The sequence below is a fragment of the Garra rufa genome, chromosome 12 (assembly GCF_049309525.1).
Source record: "Garra rufa chromosome 12, GarRuf1.0, whole genome shotgun sequence".
NCBI lineage: Eukaryota > Metazoa > Chordata > Actinopteri > Cypriniformes > Cyprinidae > Garra > Garra rufa.
Window position 1 is genome coordinate 22,246,855 of NC_133372.1, and position 25,259 is coordinate 22,272,113.

Here is a 25,259-nt window from a genome sequence, read left to right on the forward strand (position 1 = left end):
TATTTTTAATGATATTCGGGTCGCGGTCGGTCGGGTCGTTTGAAATAAAGATGCCAATTAAACCTTTGTAATTTATATAGTACTAGACACAATTTTCTATGAAATACATAGACCTACAATTTATTGGCTGAATATTATTTACCTTTTGAATATTGAGCATTATTAACTGTTGAATAAATGCTGACGCGGAACAAAATGCCCGATTTCCAACACGTTGAACTGAGCAATGCTGTACCATTTTAATAGGCTACATTTAAACACATATAGCTCAGTAATGTTAGTTTTATGTATTTTCTGAGAGGGGTGGGATTTTTGTTGGGAAAGTCGGGGGAGAGACGCACACTTCAATTAGACTGGATAAACACGCAGCATCTTAATTGTTAAGAAAATAGTATTCCTAATAAATGTCTCAAATATTTTGATTATGTCCAATGCTTCTCTTTCTTTTTGGAATTATTAGACACGTTTTACTGTCTTTTCAAATGCCTAGGTCTGTTTAATTTCTTTAATTATAAAATTTCTAGAACTATTTGTAAACGTTTATTCAAGCAATAATATATAAATTATCTCATGTATATGCTTGTTTAAAACCAGGGATTAAAAACTAATTCCAAGTAAAAACGATATTTTTTCTTTACATTTCCAGAGAGCGATACGAACGAAATTAAACATTAGCCTACTTAATAAATTCAAGGCACTATAATTTCCTTATTCATTTGATACAACTATTATAGCTAAACAATTAATATATGTATAAAATAATATTATTTTGTCATATTCGTGATTCCTGAATTTAAATATGAAAACTTCATTTTGAAGTGCATTCGTTATGTTTGTATAAGAAAATTCGTGAGAGAGCTGTTGAGGAAGAGCTTTGTGTGTGTCTTTCTTCAATTCCTGCAAGGATATCAGCTCTGTGTTCATCCAAACAGGCCCAGGTTGTGTTTATTTGATTCCTGTTCAAGACACTTCGATAAGAATGGCTGTATATTGTTAGTATAGGCTACAGAGTTTCATTTTTTTTTTTACAGTTTTGATTGTTGGTGTGCCTTGTGATTTTTTTTCAATTAAAAATGTACCTTGGCTCAAAAAAGGTTGAAAAACACTGCACTAGAACATGCGCTCATGCTTGGTGGTTCAAAAAAATGCATTATTTTTCACATAATTTACATTATTACAATAGCTTTCTCCCCAGGCTGGCACAAATGACTCTTTTAGTTCCGGGTTTGATGAAGGCCCGCCTTCCGAAAAACTAAATGTGTTGTGATTGTGATATGCTACTTCGCTAAAGTTAGGCGAATCCCCCATCCATACCCACCCGCCAACGATTTGAATTTCCATAGGCGGGATTTATTTGAATGATATTCTAATGGACCGCACTGTGACATCATAGCATCCAGAAAACGAACGCTGTAGTCCGGATTTTTTTAAAAAAAAAGGAAATATCTCCCTTTGGAGTGGACTTTGAGATTTATAACTTTGCAGGTCTTTTTTAAGCCCAAACATACACACCACACACTGGCTAAAATTCAAAAAGTGAAAAAGCATAATAGGACCCCTTTAAAACACATAAATAACTCGGTACATATCAAACAATCTGTAAGAAGAGACAAAGCAATAATAAACGCTTAATGAATTATTATTTTTTTAATCCCATGTCAAATTGTGTCACTCTGGTTACTGGCGCTACCTCGGTTCCCTGAGTTAAAGGAACAAGCATTGCGTCGCTGACACTATGGGTAATTGTAAACGAATCCATGGTAAAAATGAAGTACACAAAGGACCAAGTTCCTACTGACGCGGTCTGGAACTTAATTAAAAAATAAAGTTAAACTTTTTCAACATTGGGATCAGAAGGAAAGCAATGCAGAGTGTCCTGCTGTTTTCAGAGCCATCTTTATCGTTTGGTTTCTGCATAGACCTGCACTTTGTTAAACACTATGGAACTCATTTATCAATCTAACGTAGTACTACATTAGAGATAAGTTTAGATGGGAGAACTGGAGCTCTCGTTGGTGTAATATGGATTATTTTATCATAAAATATTTGTTTTTGACGTAACATACTTCATTTATACTTCATTAAGTTTTCTATAAATAAATTTCTCATGTCCGTGAGTCACGTATTCGCAGAGATTCAGGTTTTATTTATGTGTCTGTGAAGAGAGGTTAAGGAGGAGGCCGAGTTCACCCCGCTTATTGTATTTATTTTACAAAAGCACATTGTTTTCTTGTTATTATGACTATACACAAATAAAATACCCAATGCAGTTTCAAAATCTTTTTGCAGTCATCAAGAAAAAACAAGACCGACCGCACTGGTGCGGTTTTCAACTTCAGAAGGTTTAACAGGGTTGCCACGGGATGTTTTTCATGTCCACAGGTTGAAACGACCCCAATAATGTGATATTTAGCCCCTGGAAGGTGCTTCTCACATTGTCCCGCAGCAACATTAAAATAGTGCAGATTAATGTACAATGTTTTATTCTTTTAACATATTTAATATTGGGGTTATTTCCATACAAGTTGACATATTTTAACTTTTTAAATTTTATTTTAACACAATAGTTACTTTACCTGGTAATTAGTTACTTTTATAATGATGTAACTCAGTTACTATTTGTAAGAAGTAACTAGAAACTTTAATTACTTTTTTAAAGTGTTTTTAGACTAAGAACAAAATTTTGAGTTCTGAAACTTACAGGTTGTTTTTATAGTACAATGACCTCAAAAGATCAAGGGAATTTTGGTTTCTCAGTTCATGACTCCTTTAAAAAAAACTTTTTTTGTAAAACTTAAAAGGTTTTTTCTCAAATTTGGTGACCACCTTGTGGCCACTAGTTATGTATACATAGAACACTATATAGAACAGGTTATTGGGACAGTTCAGGTTATTGAAAATTCTGTCATTAATTACTCACTAAAGTAGCACGTTCCACGTCAACAGAAAGGTAGTAAGGACATCGATAAGATCCATGTGATATCAGTGGTTCAACAGTAATTTTAAGAAGCTACGAGAATATTTTTTGTGCACAAAGAAAGCAAAAAATAATTACTTTTTTTCAACAATTTCTACCCTTCCGTGTCAATCTTTGACGCATGTTCAGAGTACCAGTACAGGACTATGCGTTCTAATGTAGAATGTTCATCTCTCATAGTCTATCATCTGTATATTCTGGTTCAAATAAGTAAAGGCAGGGGAAAAATTGTAAGTCCTCCTTTCTGTTAAAATCTTCAGGCATGTTTTATGTATAGCGTGCATCTTCCTCTGCTTATAACCAAAGCATTCACCGAAGACTGACACGGAAGAGAATAGCTGAATAAAGTTTTGTTTTCTTTGCGCACAAAAAAATACTCTGGTAGCTTCATAAAATTACAGTTGAACCACTGATGTCATATGGACTATTTTACTGATGTCCTTACTACCTTTCTGGGCCTTGAATGAAGGTTTTTCGGGTTTGGGATGAAATGAAGCTGAGTAATTAATGACAGAATTTACATTTCTATGTGAACTATGCCTTTAAATGTGCTCAGATATAGCTGCAAATGCTTTTAAAGTAATTTAAACAGCTCCCTTTGTGAATCTATCGAATTACACCAGCCAGTCGCCCCATGGACAAAAATGTGCAAGTGCACAGAAGAAAAAACTTCCATCAAGATATCAGAAATACACTTAATTTTTTTTCCTCTCTTTTCTCTTCCTTCTCCTCCTCCTCCTCCTCATCTCAACAGAACATGTGCAAGAATGCCTTTTGCAATCAGTCATTATAAGAACAAAAATGAATGGAATGTTTTGTCCATTTCTCATCTACCAAAAAAGAAAATGACAGAAAACAGCATTGAGATATAGATAGCATGATTGTGAAGACTTCAGAAAGGTGCGTTTAAATCAATTTGAAGAGCCTGGCAAAAACATGTATGAATCTTTTCTTCCTGATCTACAGCTCTTAAGTATAGAACTGAACAAAAATACCTGATAACAAAAAGAGAGAAAAATGTACTTTACAATGACATCTGTAGAAGAAACTTCATGTCCACACCTGTTGTTTTTCTAACATGTTAAGAACTTAGTTCTTAGTCCTGCCAACTGAAAGATGCACAGCTATGTTACATACATAAATAAGATATATTTGGTCACGATCGCTACGATTTGTTCGAAAAGAAGATTGTGGGCATCTTTGAGATCGATCACGATACAAAATTGCCCACCCATACTTTCAAATCAAAGCTAAAGTTAAAAAGCTTACATAAAATTAAATATAAAAATATAAAGTACAAGCAAATAATGCATCAAATCATATAAACATATTAATACAGTGCTATACTATTTTACTATTGAACTTGATCAGTTTTACTGAAAAAAGGTTGCAGATCTTCACATTAGTAAATATTATTCTAAAAATCATAGTTATATTTACCTAGCATAGAGTAAAAGTAGACTGTTATGCTATATGCTTGAATGCGTATTATATGCATGACAGAAAACACTGGCATTTTGTGAAAAAAAAATTGCAGTTTTATTAAAGCCTATGAGGTCATTTCAATGCCACCCCTTCAAATAGCTGGATTTGCTGATCCATATGATCTTGTTTTCTGACAGGTACCATCATCAAATGACATTGGGTGACTCACATATCAGGTTCAATGCATATGTGGTAATACACCATCAGTAATAGAGAAGAGAGCTTCTCCCCACTCCCTTAACACTTAACTCCATTCAACCCCTGTTTATCAACTTAATTATCCTTCTATCTGCAAGTGGAATACACACGGCCGCCTCATTCTCCGAGATATCCCAAAGTAAAAGATGAAAGCAAAGGGTGAAAGGTGTGCAGGCGGGAGAACGAGGGATGGAGAAGGAGTCAAAGTGTTTCATTTATAACCAGAAAGAGGCCCTCAGAGAGCATTTATCCATAATGGGGAAATAATGAAGAAAGATTAAAGCCCTCTGGGACATTTCCGTTTTTTTCTCTAAATGATCATAACGTACCCCCGTTCGTCACAATGGACTCGGAGGGATCTTCAGACACCATTATATAGCCAAAAATGAGCCCTGGCAAAAGCTTGAGTCACTCTGTCAGTTAAATGCAGGCTGTAGCAACACCGGTGAAAGGCTTACCTGCGAATTAAGAGCAGCGGCTTTTGTCTCCCTTGTTTGGCAGTAGAAAACATCAGAATGGGCTCTATTTCCTGAGTGATTCGAGGTGAGTTTGGAGGTTCAATTGAACCTATCATTACGGCAGTGATTAGTTTAATGCCAGCAGGTGTGCTCAGTGAGGACTCCAATAATCATCTTTGGAGTGCTCTCTACAGCTTAACCCCTGACGGAACTATTTCTGTTCTAAAGAAGCAGGGTCTGCTCAGAGTTTTAAGAGCAAAGGAGAACAACCAAATAGTGAAATAAAGCACAATGCATCAAACTGACAGCATCGCATCATGTTTTTTTTTTGTTTTTTTTCAGGAGAAACTGCATATAAGGTCTTGAGATATTATATATATGGGTATATAATGGATATTAACTTTTTGAGGACGCATTGCAATTGAAAATTGTTTATCATGCTATATATATAAATACATATTTGCTATGGTTAAAATGCTTTTCATAATTAGATTGTTTTACTTTTGTCTCAGTACCAGACTTTCAAATAATGAAAATCTATCCTTTGAAAAACGATGAAAGAGTCACTATTTTTAATACTATGATAATCTAAACAAAATGTGGAAACAAGCTATTTTCATATTTAAAAATTTGAACATGTTCAAATTTTTGTGGTTGGAAAAAAAAAAACTTTCAGGGGCAAATAAAATGTTTATATTACATATGTATTGGATATTGTTAGTGAACAAATTAAACCTTTCGTAACACAAAAAGTCCAAAAGTTTCTAGTAATCCTGGGCTTGTTCAAGTGCATTTAATTAGGATTGGAGCTAAACTCTGCAGGACAGTAACCCCAAAGGAGCAGGATTGGACAAAATGATGTCCATTCCATCAAAAAGTGGTCCACACAGCCCCAGAGGGTTTCTAAAATAAAGCAATACGTATGTGTAAGAAAACTATCCTTATTTATAAACCTTAATCTCTAGCTTCCGCTAACTGTCGTATGTGCATTCACAAAAGATTGGGCATTTCACCAGATGACATAGGACATAGGCATAGCATAAACTCTGGTAAGAATAGCAAGTTTAGTTTACAGCAAAGGAAAACCAGTCTCCTCTTGGCTTATAACAAAATCCTTTTACACTCCCTACTGAAAAAAACTGCTAAAACCAGGCTGGTCAGGCTGGGAGACCACCAGCTAAAACCAGGCTGGGAAAGTGGCCAAAACCCCTCTAAAACCAGCCTGCTGACCAGCTAAAACCAGCCTAGGCTTGGCTCTAAACAAAGATGGTTCTTTAAATGTTCTTTACATGTAACATTTCTATTTGGAACCATAGCATCCTAAAGAACCCTTTTCATTCTAAAATGGTTCTTTAGCTGCGTCCGAAATCGCAAACTGCTTCAGAAGGTACTATATTTAAATTTGAACGTACTTCATGACCGTTAAAACAGTATGTTCTATATAGTATAAATATGGGTAGTATGAATGGAATTCGGACGTACTACATCCGCCGCGTCTCCACTTTCCGCCATTTTTCGAATAACGACTCCTCTCCTGGAGCCTGAAGTGTCCATGGTATGCGTACTGCAGAATTCGGGCTGAAGCAGTAGGTCATCCGGGTACTGTATTTCGAATACTATGAATTCGGACATACTACTCGCCTCACATACTGTTTTTCGCATTCTATATAGTAGGGAAGTATGCGATTTCGGACGCAGCTTTTGTGTCAGAGTGGATTCTTTATTCCCGCCCTTTTGTATTTTTAAATCTGTAACTGTCAAAGCACCTCATTACTGAGTTTCTGGAGCTCAGTGATACAACACAGACTGTCAACACACTCTCAACAGGTAAATGATTTCATTCTTAATTTTAAATATGAATTTAACTTTTAAATTGTATCTGGTTTCCAAACAAACATATTCTTTTCTCTTCTTTTTTTGATCACATGTACTGTAAGTATGAACAGCTCTGTTAACTCTGATACTCCTCTTCTCCACTAAGTAAGAAACAGAGATTTTCTGGAATTCAGCTATTCAACTACACAGTTTGTCAACACACTCTCAACAAGTAAATGATTTCTCTTATGTTGTCTATATTTTTTTACTTTTAAAATTTTAACTGGTTTCCAGTCTTTTTCTCTTTTCAATTTAAATGAACATGTAAGTGTGATCAGCCCTGTTCAGTTAAGGAGACTTATCTCCTCTTTACCACTAAGTAAGTAACAAAAATATTTAATTCATGGTAATTTTTTTGTTTTTACAAAAACAAATGGAAGGAGACGCATTGTAACTCTAAACTCAATTGTGTATTTCAGATGCATCACATCCTACAACTTCATCATCTGCAGAGAGAAACTGTCACTAAATCACACCAAAATACACATGATGGACTTTCAGGCATAACAGAAGATTATGAAAATAGAGTATTTCACTGGATTTGGTCTTAATTTCACTATTTTCTGTTTCTATTTTGTTTTACGTAAGTATTTTGAATGTGCGTACGACAGTTAGCAGAAGCAAAAGATTACGGTTTATAATGTGGTAAATATTTTGCTTACACAAATGCATTGATTAATATCAGAAGGCCTTTATTAATCAACCCCAAAAGTGCCATTGTTAACATGCACAAGCCATCATGCTGCCGAAAGGTCATGAGAAGGAATAAAACTGTTGATCAGTTATCGGGTAGGCCTACCTAAAGGTGCAGAAAATCCTGATTGCAGTGTTACTCCCAGGGAATCTCAAACTGTGAACAACCCAAGCCAAACAATTTACACCAGAAGGTCAAAGCGAAAGAACATGGCCAGCAAAATGGTCTTTTCAAGTGAGTGAAGAAGATTAAAGATGAGAGGAGATGAAACGTCGACATGCTGTGCAAATGCATTTACAAAAAGTAATGAAAATCCCTTGAAATGTTTGAATTGTGAAGAACGATCACAAATGATCAGACGTAAAAATATATTTTACCTTAATTATGAAAAAGCACAAGAGCAAAAATGGAAACGTGTCCATCGCAGCCTTAACCTACGGCAGAGTCGACAGCTCCTTCTGCCACTTCAAGCATTAAAAAACACGCTTTACAATTGCTCAGGTATAGTTTGAATAACCCTGGGAACAGAAAATAACTCTATTGTGTGACGGTAATGAAATTTTGGGCAATCTAATTTGACTTGTTGCATAAAATTTCTTGGGCAAAACTTTTCTCTGCTAAAACTGCCTCTTATCAATTCATTTGTATGTGAAAAAAGATGAAGGGGGGAGAAAAATGGGAACAGATTGAAACTGGCATAGAATATGCTCCCATTGTGCTGCTGCAAACTAACGTGTGTCCTTCAAGAAAGAATAGCGCTTTGCTTCTCATACCAAAGTCTTGATGCTTTCCCTTGAATAAATCATTCACATCTATTGAATCCTTTTCGTTTCACAACACAGGCTGTCCTTTCAAGATGAGGAGAAAGGAGTCTGAATGACTTGGAGCTGGAGAGTTACCTTGCATAGAGAGGAATTAAGGACCAGTAGCCAATATTGTGGATCAACTATGCCCAGAAGAAAGGGGGCATTCTTGTGTTACCTGGCTGGGGAATTAAGCCACAATAGACTTCAAACAAGGGACGGCGCACAATTCACGGATTGATTTTTACTTCAGGGACCTCAGACTTTTTCAAAACACACAATATCTGCCGAAGATGGACATAAAGCTGTGAATGGCATGAATTGCTGATGCATTACCCTTGCGGCCTGTGTCAAGGGAATATAGGTACCTTCAGACCTCGCTGGGTGACCTCAATCTCTCATACACCTTATTATAATGGCCAGGAGGTAAGAGCAGCTTTGTGATTCCTCACATATTTGCTCTGCTGTTTTGTAGTTCTCTGTCCGTTCCACTGATACCTTTTTACCTTACACGATGAACTCGGACAAGAACTTGTGTAGTACTGAACAAAAATCACTCTGAGAAATAATGTAAGAGATCACACCCACACAAACCCTCAGTGTTTATGAAATAAAAGCCTATACTGACAGTTCCACGACTGGAGATTTTCAAACAATTTCCTTCAATTGCGTCTTATAGCCATACGACACAAAGTAGGATATTGGAGGATATTGCACAAAAGATATGTTACCATTCCAGGAAGTGTGTTTTTATAAATCCAGTACCACAGAAATTAATTTCTGAAAATTGGTGGGGGGGCTCTTGGTTAGTGACTATTTTGCCCAAGGGGTCAAGGTTTGGCATGGTCCAGTTAGCCCCTCCCCTGCTGGTAGATGATGCAATTACACCATCTAGGCCGCAATTACACTATTTTCTCCATTGGCAGGCATTTAAAAGTAGCTGTGTATTTTGATTGAACAAATTTTAATATTTCATCATATATTGAAGTTTTAACAATGCCTGAAGGGCTTAATTGGGACTATGCGTCAGTCAGCATTGTCATAACATCATTTTCCTACTGCTCCAGAGTGATTAGTTATGTTATTTTGATGTTTGGTGACCATGAGCAAAGATTTTTGATGCAGTTTTAAGATTGGTTACCTCCAAAGGCCAGCTGTCTAAGATAATAGGAATGCTAACAGATATCCGACTCCAGATAGTTCAGGCCTCCTTGATCCTGCCTTCGCATGAGCTGTGACGTCAAAGGCAGCAGACTGTCCATTTCATGCTTTTAAGAGCCCTTTAGAAGGAAATGTCATTGGTAAAACATAATTAAATACTTGCAATTTATGTTTGCCTGTTCTGGGGTCAGAATACACAGGTACTTATGAATGGCCATCAAAAAGGCTTTTGTGCAGAAGTGCTGTTAACAACATCCACCAGCAGGGGGTTAGATTTACTTTGTTTAATTAGTTGGTAAATGTATACTACACTCCCTGTTTAAAAAAAAAATGCTGGTTAGGTATGCTTTGAACCATTGCAGCTGGTTTGAGCTGGTCCTTAGTTGGTCATGAGCTGGTGTAGTTGCTTAGGACCAGCACATGACCATCTTTAACCAGTTTAGGACCACCATACAGTGAGGGGGAAAAAAATTGCTCCCCTGCTGATTTTGTACGTTTGCCCACTGACAAAGATCAGTCTATTATGTTAATGGTAGGCTTATCTGAACAGTGAGAGACAGAATAACAACAACAACAACAACAACAACAACAAAAATCCAGAAAAATGCATTTCAGAAAAGTTATAAATTGATTTGCATTTTAATGAGTGAAATAAGTATTTGCGAAACATGACTTAGTAGTTGTTGGCAAAACCCTTGTTGGCAATCGCAGAGGTCAGACATTTCTTGTAGTTGGCCACCAGGTTTGCACACATCTCAAGAGGGACTTTGTCCCACTCCTCTTTGCAGATCCTCTCCAAGTCATTAAGTTTTCAAGGCTGACATTTGGCAACTCAACCTTCAGCTCCCTCCACAGATTTTCTGTGGGATTAAGGTCTGGAGACTGGCTAGGCCACTGCTTGTTCTTGAGCCACTTCTTTTTTTGCCTTGGCCGTGTGTTTTGGGTCATTGTCATGCTGGAATATCCATCCACGGCTCATTTTCAATGGTTCTCACCCAAGATTTGACGGTACATGGCCCCGTCCATTGTCCCTTTGATGCGGCGCAGTTGTCCTGTCCCCTTAGCAAGAAAAACCCTCAAAGCATAATGTTTCCACCTCCATGTTTGATGGTGGGGATGGTGTTCTTGGGGTCAAAGGCAGCATTCCTCCTCCTCCAAACACGGCAAGTTGAGTTGACTCCAAAGAGTTGGATTTTGGTCTCATCCGACCACAACATTTTCACCCAGTTCTCCTCTGAATCATTTAGAAGTTCGTGGCAAACTCAGACCGGCCTGTACATTTGCTTTCTTGAGCAGGGGGATCTTGCAGGCACTGCAGGATTTCAGTCTTCTTCTGGTGTAGTGTGTTACCAATTATTTTCTTGGTGACTATGGTCCCAGCTGCTTTGAGATCATTGACAAGATCCTCCTGTGTAGTTCTGGGCTGATTCTCACCGTTCTCATGATCATTGAAACTCCACAAGGTGAGATCTTGCATGGAATCCTAGACCGAGGGAGACTGTCAGTTTCTTCCATTTGCGAATAATTGTACCATCTGTTGTCACCTTCTCACCAAGCCGCTTAGCGATGGTCTTGTAGCCCATTCCAGCCTTGTGTAGGTCTACAATCTTGTCCCTGACATCCTTAGACAGCTCTTTGGTCTTAGCCATGGTGGAGAGTTTGGAATCTGATTGATTGCTTTTGTGGACAAGGGTCTTTTATACAGGTAACAAGCTGAGATTAGGAGCACTCCCTTTAAGTTGTTATTTTTATTTTGTTTCTCACTGTTAAAATAAACTTACTATTAAATTATAAACGGATCATTTCTTTGTCAGTGGGCAAACATACAAAAATGGTGCACAATGCTCATAATTTCATGTAGAAAGCCCCTGTCAGGAGAAAATGCATGCTGTACAGTCGTGGCCAAAAGTTTTGAGAATGACACAAATATTAGTTTTCACAAAGTTTGCTGCTCAACTGCTTTTAGATCTTTGTTTCAGTTGTTTCTGTGATGTACTGAAATATAATTACAAGCACTTCATACGTTTCAAAGGCTTTTATTGACAATTACCTGACATTTATGCAAAGAGTCAGTATTTGCAGTGTTGGCCCTTCTTTTTCAGGACCTCTGCAATTCGACTGGGCATGCTCTCAATCAGGGCCAAATCCTGACTGATAGCAACCCATTCTTTCATAATCACTTCTTGGAGTTTGTCAGAATTAGTGGGTTTTTGTTTGTCCACCCGCCTCTTGAGGATTGACCACAAGTTCTCAATGGGATTAAGATCTGGGGAGTTTCCAGGCCATGGACCCAAAATTTCAACGTTTTGGTCCCTGAGCCACTTAGTTATCACTTTTGCCTTATGGCACGGTGCTCCATCATGCTGGAAAATGCATTGTTCTTCACCAAACTGTTGTTGGATTGTTGGAAGAAGTTGCTGTTGGGAGGGTGTTTTGGTACCATTCTTTATTCATGGCTGTGTTTTTGGGCAAAATTGTGAGTGAGCCCACTCCCTTGGATGAGAAGCAACCCCACACATGAATGGTCTCAGGATGCTTTACTGTTGGCATGACACAGGACTGATGTTAGCGCTCACCTTTTCTTCTCCGGACAAGCCTTTTTCCAGATGCCCCAAACAATCGGAAAGAGGCTTCATCGGAGAATATGACTTTGCCCCAGTCCTCAGCAGTCCATTCGCCATACTTTTTGCAGAAGATCAATCTGTCCCTGATGTTTTTTTGGGGTTTTTTTTGGAGAGAAGTGGCTTCTTTGCTGCCCTTCTTAACACCAGGCCATCTTCCAAAAGTCTTCGCTTCAATGTGCGTGCAGATGCGCTCACACCTGCCTGCTGCCATTCCTGAGCAAGCTCTGCACTGGTGGCACTCTGATCCCGCAGCTGAATCCTCTTTAGGAGACGATCCTGGCGCTTGCTGGACTTTCTTGGACGCCCTGAAGCCTTCTTAACAATGCAGTGGAAAGTTTTTTTTTTCGGGATTAAGCTAATTTTCATGGCAAAGAAGGACTATGCAATTCATCTGATCACTCTTCATAACATTCTGGAGTATATGCAACTTGCTATTATAAAAACTTAAGCAGCAACTTTTCCAATTTCCAATATTTATGTAATTCTCAAAACTTTTGGCCACGACTGTACATAAAACAGACAGAGAGGATGACTTGCAATTTTTTGCCCAGCCTTACTTATTTGAATCAGAATACACAGACAATATATTCAATAAAAATACAAGACTACCTCTTGTGAACGCACATCAAAGACTGACATGGCAGAGAAGAAATAGTTGCTATTTTAGTTTTCTTCGTCCACAAAAAGTATTCTTGTAGTTTAATAACATTACAGTTGAACCACTGATGTCACATGGACTATTTTAACAATGTCCTTACTATCTTTCTAGGTCTTGAACGTGTCGGTTGTGTTGCTGTCTATGCAGGGTCAAAAAACATTCTCGGATTTCATCCAAAATATCTTATTTTGTGTTCCAAAGATGAATGAAGGTCGTGCGGATTTGGAACGACATATGGGTGAGTAATTAATGACAGAATTTTCAATTTTGGGTGAACTAACCCTTTATGAAGACTTCGAAAAGAAAACTTATTTATAATTTCTAAAATGTCTTCGTTAGGTTCAGTAAATTGCAATGCCAGTCCCCAATGCACATCACTGGAGCCTTAGATGCTGCCTTTAAATGAAAAGACACAGGCTATGCAGTCCTTAAGACCTGGTCAAGGCCACACTCATAAAGAGGGAGGGAAGAAACCTCAAATCATCACACTACCCACCTGAGTGACACACGCTTGGGCTTGGTTCTCCCTTCTGAGGCCCTGATAACACGGCTTTCTTATCGCCTTCAAGAGAGGAGATTTGGCCCCTGTCCAAGAGAAGCAACGAAGCAAGAAAACCACTGTCTAGACACTTAAGGAGAAGTAAAGGAAAAAAATGCTCTGTTTGACAGGAAATACTGAAGGGGCTTTTCACTGAAGTCAGGCGAGTTGAAGGGCTGTAGTCCAGACAATGTCATTGTGCTGGACCGTCTCACCAAATCCCCTTTTCTCCCACCATTTCACAACCGTTTACCATGGATCTCAGAGCCGGACTATGGGGAATCACCTCTTATATGTGCTATCTCTGAGCAAGAGAGTGAACACAAGCGGCATGGCTGCTTTCAGGTTTACAGTTGTCATTAAAAAAAATGATGGGGAAGAGATGACATTGGGCAGAATACTTCCCAGAGAGGTCATTACAGACAGTAAGACATTCGAATAAATGTAATGTTCATTTATAATTGTTTCACAATGTGAATTTCTTATCTTTTTTTGCTTTACCTACCTATTACCTTTGTTATTTTTTTTATTCACCAGTCCACTGATCTTACACATTCACAGTAAACAGAAGTAGACTAAGCAAGTAACATTGATCCTCAAATAAAAGTGCAAAAAGTTGGAAGAAGTTGTTTATGCACATTGTTTTTCTGATTAACTTGGTTCTTAAATAGATAGTTCACCCAAAAATTAAAATTACGCCATTATTTGATCACCCTCAAGCTGTCCTAGGTGTATATGTTTTTCTTTCATATGAATACAGTCGGAGTTACATTAAAAATGCCCTGCCTCTTCCAATCTTTATAAAGTGCATTCATCTATCATAAAAAGGGTTAATAAAGGCCTTTTGAAGCGAATCGATGCATTTGTGTAACAAATATCCATATTTAAAACCATATTTAAAAAGATAAACCGTAATCTTTAGTTTCCGCTGTCACATGCGCATTAACAAGAGAGTAAAACAAAACGCCGGTGATGAGTTAGAAGAAATACAAAAAGATTTGTAAAGGAAAACGTTGGAGGATTTTGATATAAGATTGAAAAGACTGGTTTTCCTTTGTTGTAAACAAAACTCGGTTCTCACAAGACTAGCTTATTCTCACCGGTGCTTAAGCTACACATACGCCACCCGCTGAAGCTCTCGTAAAAATGCATACGACAGTTAGCCAAATTTAGAGATTACAGTTTATAAAGTTTCAAATATGTATATTTTTCTTACACAAATGCATCGATTCACTTCAGAAGGCCTTTATTAACCCCCCTGGAGCTGTATGGAGTACTTTTTATGATGGATGGATGCACTTTATTGGACTTTAAAAATCTCAACAGCCATTCACACTGCCATTATAAAGCTTGGAAGAGCCAGGACATTTTTTAATATAACTCCGATTGTATTCGTCTGAAAGAAGAAAGTCATATACTCCAAGGATGGCTTGAGGGTGAGTAAATCATGGTGTAATTTTAATTTTTGGGTGAACTATCTCTAAAACCTTTTTGATTTCAAGGCTCCCAATGGTGCACAACAATATTCGAAGGCCCTAGAATTTTCAAGTTGTTTGTGATTTACTGGATAAAGAATTTAATGCTTTTTTATACCCATTTTGTAATCTTGATTTCCCCATGGAAGTTTGCTGAGGCCTCCTAGTGAGAACAACATGACAATCCTATTGAAAGGTGTTTGAGTGTCCTTCACCCAGAAATATCAGGAAGGAAAAGGTACAATGCAAAGACAACAGTGTGTTTACAGTCTCATCACATGCTTTGGATCTGAATGGCACCCCTGTGTCACAGCTCAGTGAAGCAAGACGCGCCAGCACCAAAGCGCTAGCAATAAAAAAACATTACTCACTGTCTAACAACACGCACTCACACACCGATAAGAAAAAAGAAAAACAATCATCTCAAATACACTGACCTCTTACCACACAACATACACACACAGAAACAACAACATATGAATCCATCATTAACGTGACAGCACTTGCCAAAGCGTGTTAAGGCCTCTGACAATAAAGACAAACGTCTTTTAATATTTTAATTTTAATAAAGACAGAGAAGGTGTATCCAACCCAACTATTTTACCCGGTGATGATTACGATGTGATTTGTATGAAAACGCTGATTGTGTTCGCTAAGCAATTACTTGCCAACCAATAAATACTGTTAGTATGTTTTACATAGTATGAACGTTTCTAGTACAAATGCAATCCGGACATAATACATTTTTTTTTTTTTTTTTTTTGTCTGACAGTTGTTCATTGTTTGTCCTGAACAGTTAAACTACCCAGCTGTTCTTCAGAAAAATCCTTCAGGTCCCACAAATTTGGTTTTCCAGCATTTTTGTGTATTTGAACCCTTTCCAACAATGACTGTATCATTTTGAGATCCATCTTTTCACACTGAGGACAACTGAGGGACTCATATGCAACTACTACAGAAGGTTCAAACGCTCACTGATGCTCCAGAAAGAAAAACCATGCATTTGGATTTGAAGATCAGGGTAAATTTAACTTATTTTGTCTTCTGGGAAGAAGTACTAAATGAAAAAATAAGATATTTGGACAAAATAAGAAAATTTTACACATCTCCATTCTGTTCAAAAGCCTTAATGCATCGTTTTTCCTTCTGGAGCCTCAGTGCGCATTTGAACCTTCTGTAATAGTTGTAATAGTCTCTCAGTTGTCATCAGTGTGAAAAGATGGATTTCAAAATCATAGTTATTGTTGGAAAGAGTTCAAATACACATAAATGCTGAAAAACCAAAGATTTAGCTTTTTTTTTGAAGAACTTTAACGGTTCAGGACAAACAAGGGACTCATGAAGAACTAGCCTATCACTAAACAAAAATAAACACAGCTGTGGATCATTCAGGCAAGAATACAGTATTAAGAATCAAGGGGATGTAAACTTTTGAACTTTTCAAAGTCATTTTTCTAAATGTGACTATTATTTTTTCTTGTGGACTATATGTATATATTATATATATTCATGTGAAAAATCTTATTCAGGTCAGTACTAAATAAACAATAGCATGCATCTTGTACGATCCATTTTATTTCGGTAAAATAGTTAATATTTTACAGATTCTAAAAGGGGGGTGTACACTTTTGACCTCAACTTTATACATCATAAATATACACAGTACACACATACACATACACATACATATAAACACACACACATATATATATAAAATTTACACAAAAACTCATTGCCCAGCACTAATATTAAGTGTCCATTGAATGCAGACTTCAGAATCTCGATAGAAATAGGTCATACAGGAACCTTCCACCCACTGTTTTACGAATACTGTGAATTCAGACAAACTACTCTTCACATTATGTTTTTTTCTCCTACTTTAGTAGGAAAGTATGCAATTTGGAATACAGCCAAGCTTTTTTTAGAAAAAAAAAAAAAAAAAGATTTTTTAAAACAACAAAGGTCCACCCCAAACTCCTAAAGCAGATCATACAAAAAATGTACAAATTATATCATACAAATTCGCCCACAATACACTAAAATGTAAAATGGTTACAAATTCTGATTAGAGTGTGTTAGTGTATCCACATATTCAGGATTGTAAGAATATCAAATGTAAAATAATATCACTCAAAAACTAAAATTATCGGTTGACCACTAATCAGAAAAGACTCGCTGTCTACAACCGAAGGCAAATGACAGTAATTTAAAAAAAACACTGGAGTAGAGCGGTTACCTCTGGCATGATTTGGATTGAAATATCACTGTCAAGTTTTGCTTCTGAAAGGTTGAACCCAGGAGGACTTTGATGAAAAGCACCCAGAATATCAATTAAAAAGCGGAAGGAAAGAAGAGAGCGCACGAGAAAGAAAAGAACAGAGCTTAGGCGTTGGCTTTACTGATTGGTTGTACACATCCTTCTGCCCTCTATGACCACAGGTTAAGTCATGGGAAGCGTGGGTGGCAACAGCAAGCAGAAGTAATTATTGTTCGGGGCCTTTTAATTTCAGTGGCATTTAAAATGATTAATCCTTTTCTAGAGCTCTGTCAGAGTACTTCATATTTTCATACCGGCCCCCGAGGAGTGACTCACTTCTGAATAGGTCGGCTCTCTCTCTCTCTCTCTCTTGATTGCTCTCTCTGTACATTCAGGCATCGGCGGTGTTTGTTATTGACTGTGCGGATCATGCTTTACCCGAGTGGTCGGAAACCATCCGCTAATGGTCGTTGGTCTTCATTGTTGTTGAGCATTCAAAGCAATTCACATAATTAGGACAGCGCATTCTACTACACAAAACCCATTTACTGAAATAGATTAGAATGTGGAGTTTATCTGGTATAAATACAACTCTGTAAATGAGATCAGGTTTGTTTGACGTGGATCAATTCATTCACAGGATGCACACTTGTTGGTGGAATGATTTGTCACCATTTTCCAAAAAATGTGCAGTCAGCTGTCATTAGCCACTGTTAATATAACCTCAAATAAGTGTTTTCTGACCTGCATATTCTTTCTTTATGTTTCAATAACAAGATACATGCTAAGTAAATAACCTTTATTCCTTCACTACTGCTCCATGTGTCAAACTGAAATGAAATGCATTAGGATTCGGAAGCATGCAAACTGTTATCAAATACTATGACCCTGGACCACAAAACCAGTCGTAAGTAGCACTGGTATATTTGTAGCAATAGCCAACAATACATTGTATGGGTCAAAAGTCGAATATTAAGTAAAAATCATGTTCCATAAAGATATTGAGTAAATTTCCTACCACAAATATATCAAAACCTAATTTTTAATTACTAATATGCATTGTTAAGAATGTCTGGACAACTTTAAAGGTGATTTTCTCAATATTTAGATTTTTTTGCACCCTTAGATTTTCAAATGGTTGTTTCTCGGCCAAACTATACATCAATGGAAAGCTTTCAGAATTGCAATTTCAAAAATTTTACCCTTATGACTGTTCTTTTGGTTCTTTTTGGTTCTTTTTAAGCTAAATTATAACTTGAACAATAACCTGAATTTCATAAACATAAGAGTATTTTATAACATTAGAGTGGTGTTTTATGTGCTGCATTTTATATTAATTTCTATTAATTCATAATATAAATATGCTAAATATTAATTGCTTTATTTAATTGATATTTCTGTCAAACTGTTAATTTTCTGTATATTTCCAAATAACTCATTTTATTCATAATTATTTATTAAATGTATAATAATGTTTAGTAAATACGAATTATTGGAAGGTGGACTTTCTTTTGAATATTAAAGGGTTTTTTAATTTATTTATTTTTTTAGTGTCAATGAATAGCTGGTTCCCTGTGTGACAACCTACCCCAAACCACAAATCAGTAGCATGGGTATATTTGTAGTAACAGCAAAAAATACATTGTACGAGTCAAAATGATTGATTTTTCTTTTATGCTCAAAATCATTAGGATATTAAGTAAAGATCAAGTTTCATTGTAAATTTCCTACCATAAATATATCAAAACTTAATTTTTGATTAGTCATATGCTTTGCTAAGAACTTCATTTGGACAACTTTAAAGGCAGTCTTCTCAATATTTTGATTTTTTTGCACCCTCAGATTGCAGATTTTCAATTAGTTGCCATCTCAGCCAAATATCATCCTAACAAACCATACATCAATTAAAAGCTTATTTATTCAGCTTTCAGCTTTGATGTATAAATCTCAATTTCAAACAATTGACCCTTATGACCACCATGGTTATGTGGGCCAGGGTCACATATAGTGTTAAATGAGCTGTATCTTTTTCAGCAGCTTTTTTGTAGTCAAGACTTAGGGGTATGCATCTACATACTTTCAAAAACACATTCCCTTGATATATTCACTGTAGGTTAAAAAAAATGACACCAGCCCCGGCTTCTCCTATATCGACGAAGTATGGGTAACACTCCCATCTAGTGGACATTACGTAGCAACACCAAACACATGATCTGTGTTTTAATGTTACAGATTTATAGAATAATTCAAATTAATTCATCAGGTTTAATGGTAAGAACGCAGTTCTAATAAATAACGACATGTTCTATTCTAGAAGTATTTAAATACTTGTACATAAATACACATAATGATTTTTAAAGAACTAAAACCATGTAAGACTATATTTATTTTTTCAGCTGAATGTGGAATCTCAAAGTGTATATATATATATATATATATATATATATATATATATATATATATATATATATATATATATATATATAATCATAAAAGGATAAACTCAACAAGGAAAACAAAACAGCGAGGAGGCTATAAGGAAGCTTTCAGTCTAGCCCAGCTGTAGTGGCGAGCAGAAGACGCTGGTAATAAATTGACAAATCCCAACAGACATGTGGAGGAAGTCTGGCTCTCCCATGATCTCTCCAGTGTGGCAAATCAAAACCAAATTTCCTCCTGGGTAGCAGTAGACACGGACGAGCAGATACCTGCGGCCACCTGGGCCTCACTCCAAAGACTCGGCCAAGACAATTTCCCTCAAATCACCTCTCTATCTTAATCTGACAGCCCTCCTCGATTAGGAGGTGTGAAAATTACTTCTCTACCCACCAGCTGTCGTTCTGAAATTATCTTAATTGTACCATGATTATGCCTCTAAGCTCCTATGAGAGCAACCGTTGCATCCGTTAAAAAGTACTAGCAAAGATGGGAAGACCTTCAAAGTGTAAGTGAACACCTTAGAAGCGCTAGAAGACAGGCAGCTGAAGCACTACTTGCACACAAATACAGTGCTATAGACTGCCAGATGCTTTACTATTTGATAAACAAGTGCTAGCATGTGTATACTTGAGTATTCAATATCAAAATATTAACTGTGCCGCTTATCAACCATTAAATCAAGAGAATCTCGACAAGGTTGCCCATCTATTCACACTGCTATGTAAATTAATAAACAATGCAATTCGCTGACTAATATATTTAGCGATAGCTAAACATAACGTTTGTGTAAATGTTTTGCTTTCTAAAAGGTGTGACAACTTAAATTGCTCTATTTTGTAACTAAAGAAAGATAAAAGAGAAAGAAACTCACCACACACCACCTGATGTTTGGAAAATAGTCCTGTTTGTATGATTAGAGACGCTGCCGTTGTTTCCTGTTATTTAATTCCAATTGCTTGGCTGGCAGTAGTGGGTTACAGCTGCTTTGAGTAATGTTTTTTAGCATTTTGTGACTTGATTGTTTAAATTACAGACATGAGTTTAAATACATGATGTGCTCACATGTGGAGAAGCTTCTACAACATGATAACTTATAAAACTGTACTTCAGTAGAGGCAGAGTCGGCTAAAGTTGGTTTACTTGTTCATCTCTCTTTTTTCTGCTATGAAAGTCTATCAGAGACTAAATCGAAAAGACCACAAATTTAGCAGGATGGTCCCAAATGTGCGCATCTGGCGAACAGACTCATATCCGCCCGACACTAGATGGCGTTATGGATCATAAGGGATAGAAACTAAATTTTCCCTTAACCATTGTGCAAAAACATACAAAATGTATGGCGACTTTTAAGTAATTGTGTTGTGATGATTAAAGATGTAAATAACGTCCACATACTACTTTTTAATCATGAAATGTTAATGATTAATGTAAATGAAATGTTAGATAAATGAATATTGAATGATGTTCTTGTTGTGTGGACTAATTCAATACATGTACATTTATTTGTATTTTTTCTAAGTGGATTTGTATTTTAGTACAAACTAAGAGGCCACTGAAATGTGTAATTTTTTTTAGATAAAAATCTAGTAATAATAACATGCATTAAATAACATACTTTCTATTGATAGTTTATGAAAGAGACATTTTACTATTAGGAAAACGTCATATTTTAAAAATCTATTTCTTGTTTTACTCCAATAACGTGCATATTGTCTTTTATGGGGTGGTACAATAAGGGTAGATATTTAGTAAATTTCCTACCACAAATATATCAAAACTTAAATTTTAATTAGTATTATGCATTGCTAAGAACTTAATTTGGACAACTTTAAAGGTGATTTTCTCAATATTTAAATTTTTTGCACCCTCAAATTTCGAAATGGTTGTATCTCACCCAAACTAAACATCAATGGAAAGCTTTCAGAATCGCAATTTCAAAAATGTTACCCGTATGACTGGTTTTGTGGTCCAGAATCACATATAATGAGAGAAACGTGTTAGTTGTCACTGGCTAACTGGCTTAAATTATAATAATTAATGTGAATTCTGTCCTCCAAACAAGATCTTTCTATCTCCCTCTAGCACACACTAAGGTATGGATATATTATTTAAAGAAGCTAAATTAAAACTTGAACGATAACCTGAATTTCATAAACATAAGAGTATTTTATAACATTAGAGTGGTGTTTTTATATACTGCGTTTTATATCAGTTTCTATTAATTTATAATATAAATATGATTTTAAATTAAATAAACTGATATTTCTTAATTGCTATTTCTGTCAAACTGTTTTATTTCTGTATATTTTCAATGAATTTTTTTTTTTCATAATTATTTATGAAATGTATAATAATGTTTAGTAAATACAAATTATTGGAAGGTGGGCTTTCTTTTGAATATTCTGGATATTAAAGTTTTTTTTATTATTATTTTATTTTTATATTATGTAAACATCATGTTTCATTAAGATATTTTGTAAATTTCCTACCATAAATATATTAAAACTTAATTTTTGACTAGTATTATGCATTGCTAAGAACTTCCCTTGCCTGAATAAGTTGTAGGTTTTTTTTTGTTTGTTTGTTTGTTTGTTTTTCTTAATGAAAATTGTGAAAATTGCAGTGGAAATGGTACCCGTTTCGTATAATGACTATGCTATGTGCAAAACAGGTTAAAATCACATTACATTCTAAAATTGTAACATTACAATCTAAATACGAAAAATAATGTTTTTAAAGCAGAAGTTAAATTCACTAAACTAAAAATAAAAATAAATAAAAACGAAAGTGCCGACTAATTTAATTTACAGTCACTGCTACCATAAAAATACACTTACTTGTATGTTTAAAATTCTACATATGGCACATTCATTCTCCAGAAAATTACAAATACTTCTGCAAAAAGTATATTGTAGTCAAAATTTTCGTGCTATCCATCTTTTTCAGCCATTTGTAAATTTTATGGAAGTGGTTTCCGGTCTCATCCGCGCTCTGTCTGTTTGGCGCGCACTTAGTGCCGCATTCCAGGCAACCCATTACTCGTGTTTTTCCAACCTTCTACCCGTGAAAGTGCATCCGAACGGCAGTCAAACCCGTGACTTCCCACTCCTGAACTCTTACTAGATCGATGTACTCCCAGTTCCGAGTTCTGACGTGACATAGCCAGCGAAACCACTATGTCAGCACCTACGGGTGCGGTGTTTATGCAAGTGGTACACAGTGAAAAAATAGACTTTAGGACAATATAACGTTGCAAACAAATTAATAATAATGTAATAATAATACATGCACTCAGGCAGTTTGGGGTGACTTGCCTGGAACGCTACAAAGTCGTGAGTCGTGATTTGAAGTTGTGATTTACGAGCTTAAAAACCTGCCTGGAACATGTTTTTGAAGTTTAGCGGAGAATCGCGTGAAGAAGCTTCATCCACTCCTGACGTCAAAACTGAAAGATTTCCATGACTGTCTAAGATTTACAGATGAAGAACATACCTGTGAAATGTAAGTTCACTGAGGTAAACATCACATCTCAAACCAAACGCATTAAACAGCGTAAGTAACGTTAGCTGTTAGCAGCAGCACACTAGCCTTTCTGTCAGAGCATCTGACGGAAAATACCTATTTTCTGTATTATCTTAATATAAAGCGTGTCTCATGTTTATGAAAAATTGCATTATGCTTTTTTCCTACAGCAGCTTACTCGGTGTCCTCTTCTTTTATATATATATATTTAATATAACGTTAATGTTATATGGGCTTGCCTCGTATCAAATCAATGTAACTTTATCAATATAACTTAAACGGTAATGCTTCATACGTATCGTTTACAAAAATAAAAATATATATCAAATATAACTATAAATATATTGTTCAAACTAGATATACCGCCCATCACTGGCCTACCATTAAAAAATGTTATGATGGTACATTATGCTTATCAAATTATGTGAAAATTGACCACAAGGTGGTGCTGTAATAACTAACGTTACATTTATATTTTTGTTAATAACTACACATCCATATGCAATAAAATATAAAGTGAATGAAGTTTATGTTTACCTATAAAATTTTACAGGAAATAGCTAACTTTTCAAGCTATCGAAAGAATTTAGATCTGTTAGGTCGATTAGAAGATTGGGTTTATCCTATTAAGACTAATATGGCTTTATGTTGTGTGAGAATAAATATTTTAAAGATTTTGAATAAATCTTCAGTTTCATGAATTTCTAACACATAACAGCAAATTCTAACAGCAAAACAAAACCCTGAACCAGAATTATTTGTATAAATACAAAACATATAAAACATTTAGCTTAAATCTTGAAAAAATTTTCATACATTACAATTGTATGTAAACTGGGTTTTAATGAGGTTAAAATAAAACATTTAATTTTTCCATTTTGTAATATATGTATAGCAGGTCTTGAAGGTTTGGTGGTTCTGTAGGACATTTATGTCAGTCATTGAAGTAAAATGAATTCATTTTCATATTTTCAGTAATACAAAAGAGCAGCTGCGTTGGCCGGGAATCGAACCCGGGTCAACTGCTTGGAAGGCAGCTATGCTAACCACTATACCACCAACGCATGAAGAGTGAGGGGAGTTACCGTTGGTCAAGTGACTTCGTGAAATGTTTTACGGCTTTATTTCTTGTAGACTTATTGTTAAGTGCAGACTAAATAAAAGAAAGTCGCGAAGCTTCCTTTGTTTTCTTCGTAAAAGCTTCAAAAACAACGGGCTCGTCCGGGATTTGAACCCGGGACCTCTCGCACCCAAAGCGAGAATCATACCCCTAGACCAACGAGCCATACCAGTACTGCGTTTGGGAGTGTTTATGAATGATTATGCCCCAAAAGGGCTCATTTGTTTTTTGAGTTTTTCTGTTATTAAAAAAAAAAAAACTGCAATAGTATAATAATATAAAATACTGTCAGTGTACAATCACAAAGGGAGAAGAGAATTGAAATCACAAGGGAGTGTCTCTATAGCATTGATCACTGCATGTTACATCACGGCCGGTTAGCTCAGTTGGTTAGAGCGTGGTGCTAATAACGCCAAGGTCGCGGGTTCGATCCCCGTACTGGCCAAAATGTTTTGCTTTCATTTATGCCACATGTACAAGAACATACATTGATTAAAACAGTGTTAATGTAACCAACTAAAACACTCGTTTAATATATTATTAGGAGTCAGTGATTATTAAAAGAAAACTAAAAATCTTATTTTCTGCCAATCAGTAGTGTTCATCACATTGTACACAGATTCAAAATCTATACATTACCAGATTAAATCTAGAAATGCATGTACATTTCTTTGCTTGGTTAAAAAATAGACTGCAATTACAGCAAGTATTAATATGTTGTCTTTACATTGAAATTGATTTGTGGCTATGCACAGATTTTTCTAAAGTGTATTTTTTTTACCTTTTTGCAAATAATACATAACTTAAAATATTTGTTTTCTTTTGACAAAGTATAACATAATCTTACATATTCCTCATCCTGGTTCAGTAGGTGACCAATAGCTTTACTAACCTGCTCAGGCGCTATACAGCCAGTTGAATTACTTGGTTAATATACGAAAATATATAATATAGAACATACAAAACCAGTCTTAA

At 35.9% G+C, this 25,259-nt stretch overlaps 2 non-coding genes across 2 annotated transcripts; one reads left to right on the forward strand and one right to left on the reverse strand.

Moving 5' to 3' along the window:
- Positions 1-24,377: 24,377 nt before the first annotated feature.
- trnap-ugg (transfer RNA proline (anticodon UGG)) lies at positions 24,378-24,449 on the reverse strand. The gene has a single exon. It is a non-coding gene; the product is annotated as a tRNA-Pro (tRNA).
- Positions 24,450-24,655: 206 nt separating this feature from the next.
- On the forward strand, positions 24,656-24,729 carry trnai-aau (transfer RNA isoleucine (anticodon AAU)). The gene has a single exon. It is a non-coding gene; the product is annotated as a tRNA-Ile (tRNA).
- Positions 24,730-25,259: the final 530 nt, after the last annotated feature.